We start from the raw sequence: 10477 nt of genomic DNA, 5'->3' as shown, positions 1-10477 counted from the left end.
AGAGGAAGAAGCAAGGCTCCCAGCGGAGGAGCCTGATGTGGGGCTCGATCCCAGAATGCTGGGATCATGCCCTGAGCCGAAGGCAGACGCTTAATGACCGTGCCACTCAGGTGCCCCATTTTGGGTTATTTTTATGAATTGGTGATTTTCCATGGTGGTATGCTCTAATTCCCTTCTCTTTATCTTTTGTGAACCTACCAGAGTTTTTTGCTTTGTGGTTACCATGAGACCTTCATAAAACATAGATTAAAAAATCATTTTTTTTGAGAGAGAGTGTGAGTGGGGGTGGAGAGAGGAGCAGAGGAAGAGGGAGAGAGAGAGAACCTTAAACAGGCTCCGTGTCCAATGCAGAGCCTGACGCGGGGCTTGATCTCACAACCCTGAGATCATGATCTGAGCTGAAATCAAGAGTTGGATGCTTAACCGACTGAGCCACCCAGGGGCCCCAGTCATAGTAATATTTAATACGTTTTCTCTTTAACATTTATACCATAGTGGTTAGCACACCATCATATTACAGAATTACAGTTTTCTAGATCTAACTGTATATTTATCTTTGTCATATGTTGTATATTTTCATATGTTTTCATGTTACTAATTAGCATCTTTTCATTTCAGCTTGAAGGACTTGTTTCAGAATTTCTTGTAAGGCAGATACAGTGGTGATGAGCTGCCTCAGCTTTTCTTTGTCTGGGCATGTCTTTATCTCTCCCTTATTTCTGAAAGACAGTTTTGCCAGATAAAGTATTTCCTTTCAACCCTTTGAATATATCATTCCACTTTCTCCTGGTCTGTAGAGTTTGTGCTGAGAAATTTGCTGATAGCTTAATGTGAGTGGGTTCCTTTGCAGGTTACAACAGTTTTTCCTCTCATCGCTTCGAGGAACTCTCTCTGTCCTTGAACTTTAGCAGTTTTATTATAATGTGTCTTGGGGAAGGTAATTTTGCATTGAGATAATGATATATTAGTTTCACGAACTTGAATATCGAAGTCACTCCTCAGGTTTGGGGAGTTTTCAGCTATTATTTCTTTAAATAAACTTTCTGCCTCCGACGACCTGTCTTCTCTTTATGGAACTCCAATTATTCTGATGTTTGTACTTCTGATGGAGTCTCATAGATCACGTGGACTTTCTTTGCTGTTTTTCATTCTTATCTCTTTGCTCTCTTTTGAGATTATTTTGAAATTCCTAGTCAGTACATGACCGATTCTTTTCTTTTTTTTTAAAAGATTTTATTTATTTATTTGACAGAGAGAGAGACAGCCAGAGAGAGAGGGAACACAAGCACGGGGAGTGGGAGAGGAAGAAGCAGGCTTCCCGCGGAGCGGGGAGCCCCGTGTGGGGCTCGATCCCAGGTCCCTGGGACCACACCCTGGGCCGAAGGCAGATGCTTAACGACTGAGCCACCCAGGCGTCCCTACATGACTGAATCTATCTTCTGTTTGGTCTCTTCTGCTGTGATGCTCTCCTATTGCATTTAAAATTTCCTTCGTTGAATTCTACAGCTCCAGAATTTCTATTTGATTATTTTTTTTAATGATTTCTCTCTCCTCTTAAATTTCTTATTTTGTCCCTGTATTATTTTCCTGGTTTTGTTCAATTGCTTTTCTGTGTTTTCTTGTTTGAGACCTCAAAACAGCAATTTCGAATTCTTTATCAGGTAGAATGCAGAATTTTGTATCTTTGAGTTTTGTACCTTGAGGATTATTGTTTTCTTTTGATGAGGTCATGTTTCCTTGATTCTTCATGGTCCTTGGAGATTTGTGTTGCTCTTTTCATATTTGACGTAGCAATCACCTTCTCCAATCTTTACTAGCTGGCATCAAGTAGAAGATATTTTTCACTGGTTCCACTTATATTTGGGGCTTTCTCCAACCTTGTACGGACATGCCTGCTTCCTGCGTCTTGCTCCCTTTTGTGGCAGAATTCTTAGGTGTGTAAGTCTTCTAGCTTAGAACTCACTGGCTGTTGGAAACCTGTTTTTTTCCAGAAGGCGGCGCTGTAGCTCAAGTTTGTAGTTTTCATTTCCCCTAGAGCCAGGCCTGTTTTGGGAGTGCCCTCCTGTCCGGTGGGCCAGAGCTCGCTCTTGCCCCTACGCTTGGGGGTGTGCCCAGGAGCTGCCCGCAGAGTGGGCAGGGAGGTGTGGGTTTAACACTTGGGGCCTTTAGGGTTCCCACAGTCCAGGCTGGAGGTTCTTAGGGTGAGGTTTTCTCATCAGCTCATGGGTGGAGTTTCCTGTTGGAGTCCTGAATGCAGTCAAGAAAGAACCACGTCCCTTTCATTCCCTTTGATACTCTTATCTGCTTCTTTCTTGGTCTCTTCCCTCTCCCCTGTCATGGAGAGCCTGCTTCCAGAGTCTAGTTGCTGCTGTAAGGAAATGTTTTTTTCCAGTAAGTGTCCCACACAGCTGGGGAAGCCAGGCACTCACTCACGCCTCTCCCCGCCCCCCCCAGGTCACTGCAGGCTATGCTGACAAAGTTCCTCATCCTCTTCCATGGGTCCAAACTTGTGGTTTTTTTTTTTTTTTCTTCTTCAGTAGAGTGCTGGCATCTGTCCTTGGGAAGACTGGACTTCTACATAGGCTCTCTCCTCTGTGAGTATCGGCCCATGAGCATTCTCCAGATGTCCCCCAACTGCAGCTGGGGAGGGTGGGGGCCAGTTCCTCGGCTACTGCTGGTTCTGCTGCCCTTACCGAGGCCTGGCTGCCTATTACCCATCACACAGGTGGGTGACACTACTTCTAGCTCTTTTTTTTTTTTTTAAGATTTTATTTATTTATTTATTTTAAGATTTTATTTATTTATTTGACAGAGGTAGACAGCCAGCGAGAGAGGGAACACAAGCAGGGGGAGTGGGAGNTTACTTCTAGCTCTTTTTTTTTTTTTAAAGATTTTATTTATTTATTTATTTTAAGATTTTATTTATTTATTTGACAGAGATAGACAGCCAGCGAGAGAGGGAACACAAGCAGGGGGAGTGGGAGAGGAAGAAGCAGGCTCATAGCGGAGGAGCCTGACATGGGGCTCGATCCCATAACGCCGGGATCACGCCCTGAGCCGAAGGCAGACGCTCAACCGCCGTGCCACCCAGGCGCCCGTCCTTCTAGCTCTTTCGGTGTATGGTACTGGATTTCACAACTTCCACAGAGGCGCTATTGTTTTCGGTCAGATGTCAATTTTTAGTTGTTAAAAGGGGGAGATAAAGGGGCGCCTGGGTGGCTCAGTCAGTTAAGCATCTGCCTTTGGCTCAGGTCATGATCGCAGGGTCCTGGGATGGAGCCCCATGTCAGGCTCCCCAGTCAGTGAGGACTCTGCTTCTGCCTGTTCCCCTCCCTCTGCCCATATCCCCTCTTGTGCTCTCTCTCCCTCAAATGGATAAATAAAATACTTTTTAAAAGGGGAGGGTGGAGAGAAAAAGGAGGGATGTCATATGTCACCATGATGCTCTCTCTCATTTCTTTTTATCACTGCATGCTATTCCTTTGTAGGATGGACCACAGGTTGTTAACTGAAGGGCGTCTTGATTGCTTCCAGGTTTTGGCAATTATGAATAAAACCGCTATGACGTTTGCACTCAAGGTGCGCTTTTCACTCTCCAAGGAGACCCTACAACCAGCACCCACGGCCTGTGGCACACTGATTTCCTTTCCACGGCCACAGTGCTTTTGGGGGCTTTTCAGGCTACAAGAGCAGAGGGAGATTGCTGTATGATTGTTTTCTAGCACTTGCTTGCCTAACACTTGTTTCTCAGTTTCTTTCTTTAAAAAAAGGCAGCAGAATAAAAAAAAAAATGATTGAGGTTGTGAGTGGAAGCCACAATGATGAGAGATAGGCATGAAAGCAGAAGTAAGAGAATGTAGTCCTTGTTTTCTGTGGGATTGGGCCAGATGGCTGGGGCGTGTAGAGGGAAGAAGTGACTTTTGTGGTTAGACCCATGAACCTGCTTGTGGCCACCTTCCTCCTCTCTCTTCCAAGCGCCTGGGGCAGAAGTGTTGATAGAAAAGTGAGTAAAAATGTTGAGTATCAGGGGGAACAATTGAAAGAGGAAAGACTTTCAGTTTATTTCTGCAGCCATTCATATGTGCTTGGTAGAGGAACTGATAAAACCACCTGTGTTATTCCAGAGTTTATTCATTCCAACCACCCTCACCTGCATACAGCATTTGAAAAAGTTTTATTTTGAAATTTTAGATAATACAACATTTTGTAGTTTGCAGAGAATTTTCTCTTCATCAACCCATTTAATTCTCGTAGCCACCATAGATGAGAACACTGAGGCTCAGAATTTATTTGACCTGCCCAGTGTCATTTGGCATGTGAATGGCAGAGCTGAGACTAGGACACAGGGGTTTTGGCTGCCAATCCAGGGCTCTTCCCAACTGCCTGAGGCCAGGGGCAAGTGAGGAAAGTGATGGGACCAGCGGGGGTGAGTGGGTGGTGAGGATAGCACCCAGGGGGGCATGCACAGAGACAGGTGCTCAGGTGACGGTGGCAGGTGGTAGACAAGGATGGGCAAGAGCCAACTTGCTCTTAGGCAGGGCCTGGTGGGGTGATCTCAGTTCAGTGGACATCACCATGCTTCCAGGTACTTGGATGGAAGAGAAATCAATTTTGTTTTTCATTTCAGCAAAAATCTGCTCACCTAAGTCTTCGGTCCTGTGCTAGAGAAAAGGAGAGGAGATTTACTCTCACAATGAGAAGAGTTGATCAATGGCAGTGATGAGAATATTTTACCTCATTCACATCCCCTGAGAGACTGATATAAGCCAGTTTCTAATTTATTTATTTGCAATGGCAAATATTTGTGGCATGATAACTGGTTATTTTTACTTACCAGGTGGAAGGTCTATTCAGGAGACCAAAGGCTCAGCCTGAACCTTGCTTGATGAAAGCAGAATTAGTAACCAGGAATGGGTACCGTCAAAAGTTACCTATGTCAAGCTGATTCAGCTTGCTCTGTTTTTTTTTTTTTTTTTTTAAATCTGAAGTAGATTCTTTTTTTTTTTTTTTTAAGATTTTATTTATTTATTTGACAGAGATAGAGACAGCCAGCGAGAGAGGGAACACAAGCAGGGGGAGTGGGCGAGGAAGAAGCAGGCTCATAGCGGAAGAGCCTGATGTGGGGCTCGATCCCATAATGCCGGGATCACGCCCTGAGCCAAAGGCAGACGCTTAACCGCGTGTGCCACCCAGGCGCTCCAGCTTGCTCTGTTTTTGAATGGTGTGCTATGTTTGTCTCAGTAATAGGCTTGTCACTGTCTGCTGGAGACACTAACATGTTCTTATTCCCAACTATTTTTTTCTGGATACCTTTCTGGTTATTAGATATGATTGTCCTGCTACGTCCAACCTCATGGCTTGGAGACAGCGCCTGGGGGTGAGACAGATGTGCGTTCTGGAATCTGGTGGTCCGCATGTGAGTCCCTACCCTGTCACTCATTATGACTCGTGCAGACACTTAACTGGGGCTTGAGACTATTCCAGGGGAAGCTCTCGGTGGCTCTTGGCCACAGGCACATGCTGAGATGAGAACGAGGATAACCCCAGCATGGACTATGATGGCAGCTAGTGAGAAATGCATGTTACTAGAGAAAGGACTGGTAAAATACGGAATCTAGAATGACGGAAAAGTCCACATCAGTCAGGAGGAATGAACTTCAGCTTCCTGGAAGAAACTTAGAATTTTGATGGGTGGCTGAAAAAGCCACTGAATTGTGATGCTGACCAATTCAAAATTTATGTAAAATAAATACTCAAGACAGGGCACTTGTATGAGTGAAAGGGAGAGGAAGTGAGATTAGAAGAGAAGACAAAAAACAAGGTAAAGAAAAAAAAAAACCGAAGTCGGAGTCACATGCTGAAGTTTGCGATTGATTCAGTTCTATGCGCTGTCAGAAAGTAACTTGAAAGGGGGCAGCTCCACAGGGCGGATGTGAGGACTGAGTAAGACGGCATGCGAGCCCTGGGTCAGGCCTCCTGCAAATGTTCACGCCGCGTTACAGCTCTTGCTTCTTTATCTTTCCTGGTAATTACGTTTGTTCTCGCTTAGCTACTTCCTGGCGACCTATCAGGAGGCAACTGAACTTCACAGATCATGGCTTGGATCGCGGCTCGGGACAATGAGTTGTGGGCCTCATTGCCTGGGTATTGATTTCAGTGGCCATTAGTTTAATGATGTAAGAGTTCATGGGACAGGACTTGAGAGCGGTGAGATAAGGATCCCTCCACTTCGTAGAGGACGACATGGGGAGCCTGAATATTTTTTGTCATTCAGGTGGCTGTGGAATGACATCTCATTGTGGGGTTTTGGGGGAGGGGAGGTACTTTTACAATTTTTACTGAAATGAATATTAATATCTGTTAATACCTTATTTATGTTCCTACCTTGTCTGTGAAATAAATACATAAAATTGGAGATAATGATCACACTAAGATCTAGCAGCTGGGAAGAAAGACAGGAGGGATAGGTTGTGCGTATGGATGACCAAATCATTTTTCTGAAGATTATGATTTTTCAAACAGAGGTAACCTCTTAAGCACCTATGTGCCCATTTCCTGTCTTTTTAAAAAAATTGTGGTAAGAGATATCTATATATATATGGAAGATTTTTAAATTTATTTGACAGCACAAGCAGGGAGAGCAGCAGGCAGAGGGAGATGCAGGCTCCCTGCTGAGCAAGGAGCCTGATGCGGGACTCGATCCCAGGACCCTGGGATCATGACCTGAGCTGAAGGCAACTGCTTAACTGACGGAGCCACCCAGGCACCCCAAATTTTGGTAAGATATGTATAACATAAAACTTACCATTTTAACCATTTTAAAGTGTATATTTCCATGGCATTAAGAATATATGCATGTTTTTTTATAGCCATCAACGCCATTCTTATTGTGGCTTTATTATTTTTAAATTTTATTTTATTTTTCATTTCTTAAAAAAGATTTTATTTTATTTCTTTGAGAGACAGCAAGAGCGAGCACTAGAGAGAGAGAGCAAGCATGAGTGGGGGACAGAGGGAGAGGGAGAAGCAGACTCCCCACTGAGCAGGGGGCCCCAACACAGGGCTCGATGCCAGGACCCTGGGATCATGTCCTGAGCCGAAGGCAGACACTTAGCCTACTGAGCCCCCCAGGCGCTCCTTATTTTCTTTTTTTAAAGTAGGCTTCACAACCCGGAGATGAAGACCCGAGCTGAGATCAAAAGTCACTTAATCGACTGAGCCACCCAGGCGCCCCTCCCATTGTGGCTTTAAATCAATTTCTCTGATGACTAATGAGGCTGTACACCTTTTCACACGCTAGTTAGCTATTCATATCTCTCCCTTAGTGAACCATCTGTTCCAATCTTTGGCCTATTTTAAAGAACTGAGTTGCTTGCCTTTGTTATCAGTGATTCACGAGTTCTTTATATAGTCTTGATGTTCAATGTCTGTAGTCTGCGGCGAGACATGTGTCTCGGGCGTCTTCTTCCCCTGCGTCTTCATCTTCTAAATGATGTCACTTAATAAACAGAAAATTTTAGTTTGGATGAAATCCAGTCTGTAATTAATGGTGGTGTTTTTCATGTCCTAAGAAACTAATTGCCTACTTCAAGGTTGCAAAGATATTCTCTTAGGCTTTTTTTTCTAAAAGACTTACAGGTCCGACTTTTATGTTTAGGTCTGTGATCATTTTTAAATTTATTAATGAATTAATTCTAATTAATTCAAGTGTTTGGAGTAAAGGTCAAGGTTTATGTTTCTCCATGTGGATATGCAGTTGTTCCAGCACTTTTTGGCTGACATTCTCAGCCAAATGAGGAATCAGGAGGGGACCTTCATTGGGAAATTTACCACAAATGATACAAAACAGATGTTAGTGGAAAAGCCGCTTCAAAACAAATTTCCACGGAAGACCAAAAGCTTAAAGGTGATTTTTGAGAATCTTCTATCCTGGAGCCTATCTGTGCTGACCAAATGGTTTATGGGATTTTTGGGAGGAGAAAATCGGATAATAGACAGAAGTGCTTTGAAAAGTCAAAAGAGCCATTGTAATGCAAGTCATTATCTGACGAGTGGTTTGTAGACTGTTTTTCCGGAATGTGGTGTAACCTCCGTTACTTTGTAGCGTTCAACTGGCAGAGACAGGGATAGAAAAGTGTCTTCGAAATAGATGTTTCCCTGGTCTGCTTTTAGCATCTTTCTCACCTGGTAGCCTTCCTCTGGGGTCCTGCATGGGCCAGTTATTAAAATGAGTGTGGGTTAGGGACCACAGTGGACCCTGAGGAAGAAACGAAGGGACAGATGAGCCACTCGTCACCTGTCCCCATGTCCCTCCCACAGGTCCTTGCTCATCAGCCTTTCCTCCCTGCTTCTGCTCCTGCTGGAAGTTCCCCTAATCCTGAACCCGCTCTGTGTTGTGATCTGGGCGAAGTTGCTTTAGAAAGACGGCTGAAGGGAGTTGGGACAAAGACCTGCATTTTCTGTCTACAACAGCACGGAGTTCTTTCTGATGGGTTCAAGAGGATAATCAGAGCTGATGGCTCGTCTGTACCTGTGGCCTGTGATGAGTGGCCAAGAGCAAACCACCGCCAGGTCGTGCTTCAGGCAGTGGTACCACTCCCCAAATGGACAGTGATACGGGACGACTTTGCTGTAAGGCTCTAAGGCTCTGCTCGATCAAACCAACGTGGACCCTAAACTCGAGATTTCCATTTATCTCCCAGGGCTCAAGTTCTGGAACCATTTCCTAATGCAGGAAGCTGTCTGGGGCAGCAGTCCTGCTTACCCCATCTGCCTTTACTATTGTTTATGGATTTATTAGTTGGCCTGCCTTCTTTGTATCTGCCCCCACCTCTTGGGTGTTTCTAAACGTTGGTAGAATGAACTTATGAGAGCACTGTCTTACTTGAGTCCCTAGAGCCTACCTAGTGTCCTGAGCATGGCAGGCACTGAGCGAATGAACACTCATTCAGTGACAGGATAAATGAATCACACTGTTGCTCTTTCCTGAAGGCTGTAGACCCGGGAGGGAGGTGATCAGAGATCCATGATTGGCAGTGAATCTCACATTTACTGTAGGAGTTGAAGGAGTAGATACACGAGTATCAGATGTGACCCATGGGATCAGTCTGACAGAAGAATTAGCTGCTGTGCTTTTTCAAGGAAGACCAAAGCTTTTACCAAGATCTATGCAAACTGCCTCTCCCCCTGCCCTTTACGCCTATGGGGGTGATGGTGGTGAGACCCCACGCACGCTTCATTCTTGGCAGTAGACTCCCACCCCCATCAAAGTTTCAGTCCTTCTGGCAGTGCCCCAGGGGTGTCTCGGGGATGGTTGGCACAGATCCTAGGCCACCTTCTGCTGTGCTCACTGAAGTCACCTGAGTGAAATGGCAGCGGGCATGTCCCTGGACACCAGTGTCAGTGTCTCTAGGTGAGCTCAGATCTGCTGGCCCCTGGGGCCCCAGAGTGGCCTTCTGTGTCCTTCTTCCCGTTTTTGGATCACACTTTGTCATGAGGCCCTGAGGCAATGTTACTTGTCCCTCCATGTGTCACAGAGGCCTGGTGAGGACAGCCTTATCAGCAGCCACCTGTAGCCAGTCTCCTCAGGTGCAGGAAGAAGGGCTTTGAGAGACCCCTGGCTCTCCTCCCCCTCCCCTGCTTCTGATCTCAAGCTCCTTTCTCCAATGTAGATGGACCCTTGGAGTCCACCTGGAGTCTGCCTGCTTTCTGGTTTCTTCTCTGAGCTGGGACACCTGTCATGTTTGTGTGAAGTGGTTGGGTGACTAATGTCAGGATGACCTATTTCTCTAGGGCAACTAGTGTCTCAAACTAATTCCGTGGGCATGCTTGGGGGTCACTGTACCATTTCACATGGTTTTGGAAGGCAATTATCAAGTGGATGCTGAGCCCTGCCTCTGGTTGCCAGGCAGATGGACATTCATTCATTCATTCATTCATGTATTCATGCAGCATGTTTACTGAGCACCTGTTACTAGCCAGTCACGATATTAAACGCTGGGACTATTAAGATGAATCATACATGGTAGCAGCCCCGGAGAGGTTCTTAGTCTTACTGGAGAGGGGGCATAACCTCACTCTCCAACTTCTGGTGGGGTTCAGCTAATGGGGAGTGGGAGGCAGAAGGGCTGAAAGGTGTGTCTCTGTTGGGCTGGGAGGGTTTGTGTCCCTCCATCAGGGGCCTCGGCTCCTGCCAGGTGGCCCTCACCCTCCACTGCTGGGAGGTTTATGCAAGGGCTCTATGGGTTCCGGTTTTTATCCCCTCTCCTCCCTCTCCTCACTTCGCGGTGGTAAGGGCTCTGTGCTGCTGCTAGCCCCGGGTTTATTCTCTATCTTTTGTTGATTTCCCTTAACTCATTCCTGTACCATCATAACCTATCTCCCTCATTAAATTATCCTCAATTACACCATCTTGCGTGTGCGCCATCTACCTGCTACCCGGATCCCGGCTGACGTGCCATTTCTTTTCTTTTCTTTT

General features: G+C 45.6%; 1 protein-coding gene across 2 annotated transcripts in view; it reads left to right on the top strand.

The window, feature by feature from the left end:
- The first annotated feature begins 5076 nt into the window (after positions 1–5076).
- The window catches only part of CD300E (CD300e molecule), a 35641-nt gene continuing 30240 nt past the window's right edge, over positions 5077–10477 (top strand). The window contains exon 1 of one of the 2 annotated variants that reach the window (XM_034640295.1): positions 5077–5416. The gene's annotated coding sequence lies outside the window, so the exon portion shown is untranslated. Of the gene's footprint in view, positions 5417–6747; positions 6779–10477 lie in introns of those variants that run through there. The other variant, XM_034640298.1, reaches the window with a different exon arrangement.

The sequence above is a fragment of the Ailuropoda melanoleuca genome, chromosome 13, assembly GCF_002007445.2.
Source record: "Ailuropoda melanoleuca isolate Jingjing chromosome 13, ASM200744v2, whole genome shotgun sequence".
In the NCBI taxonomy this organism is placed as follows: domain Eukaryota; kingdom Metazoa; phylum Chordata; class Mammalia; order Carnivora; family Ursidae; genus Ailuropoda; species Ailuropoda melanoleuca.
Note: the sequence above shows the minus strand (reverse complement) of the source record. Positions and strands in the feature narration are given on the sequence as shown.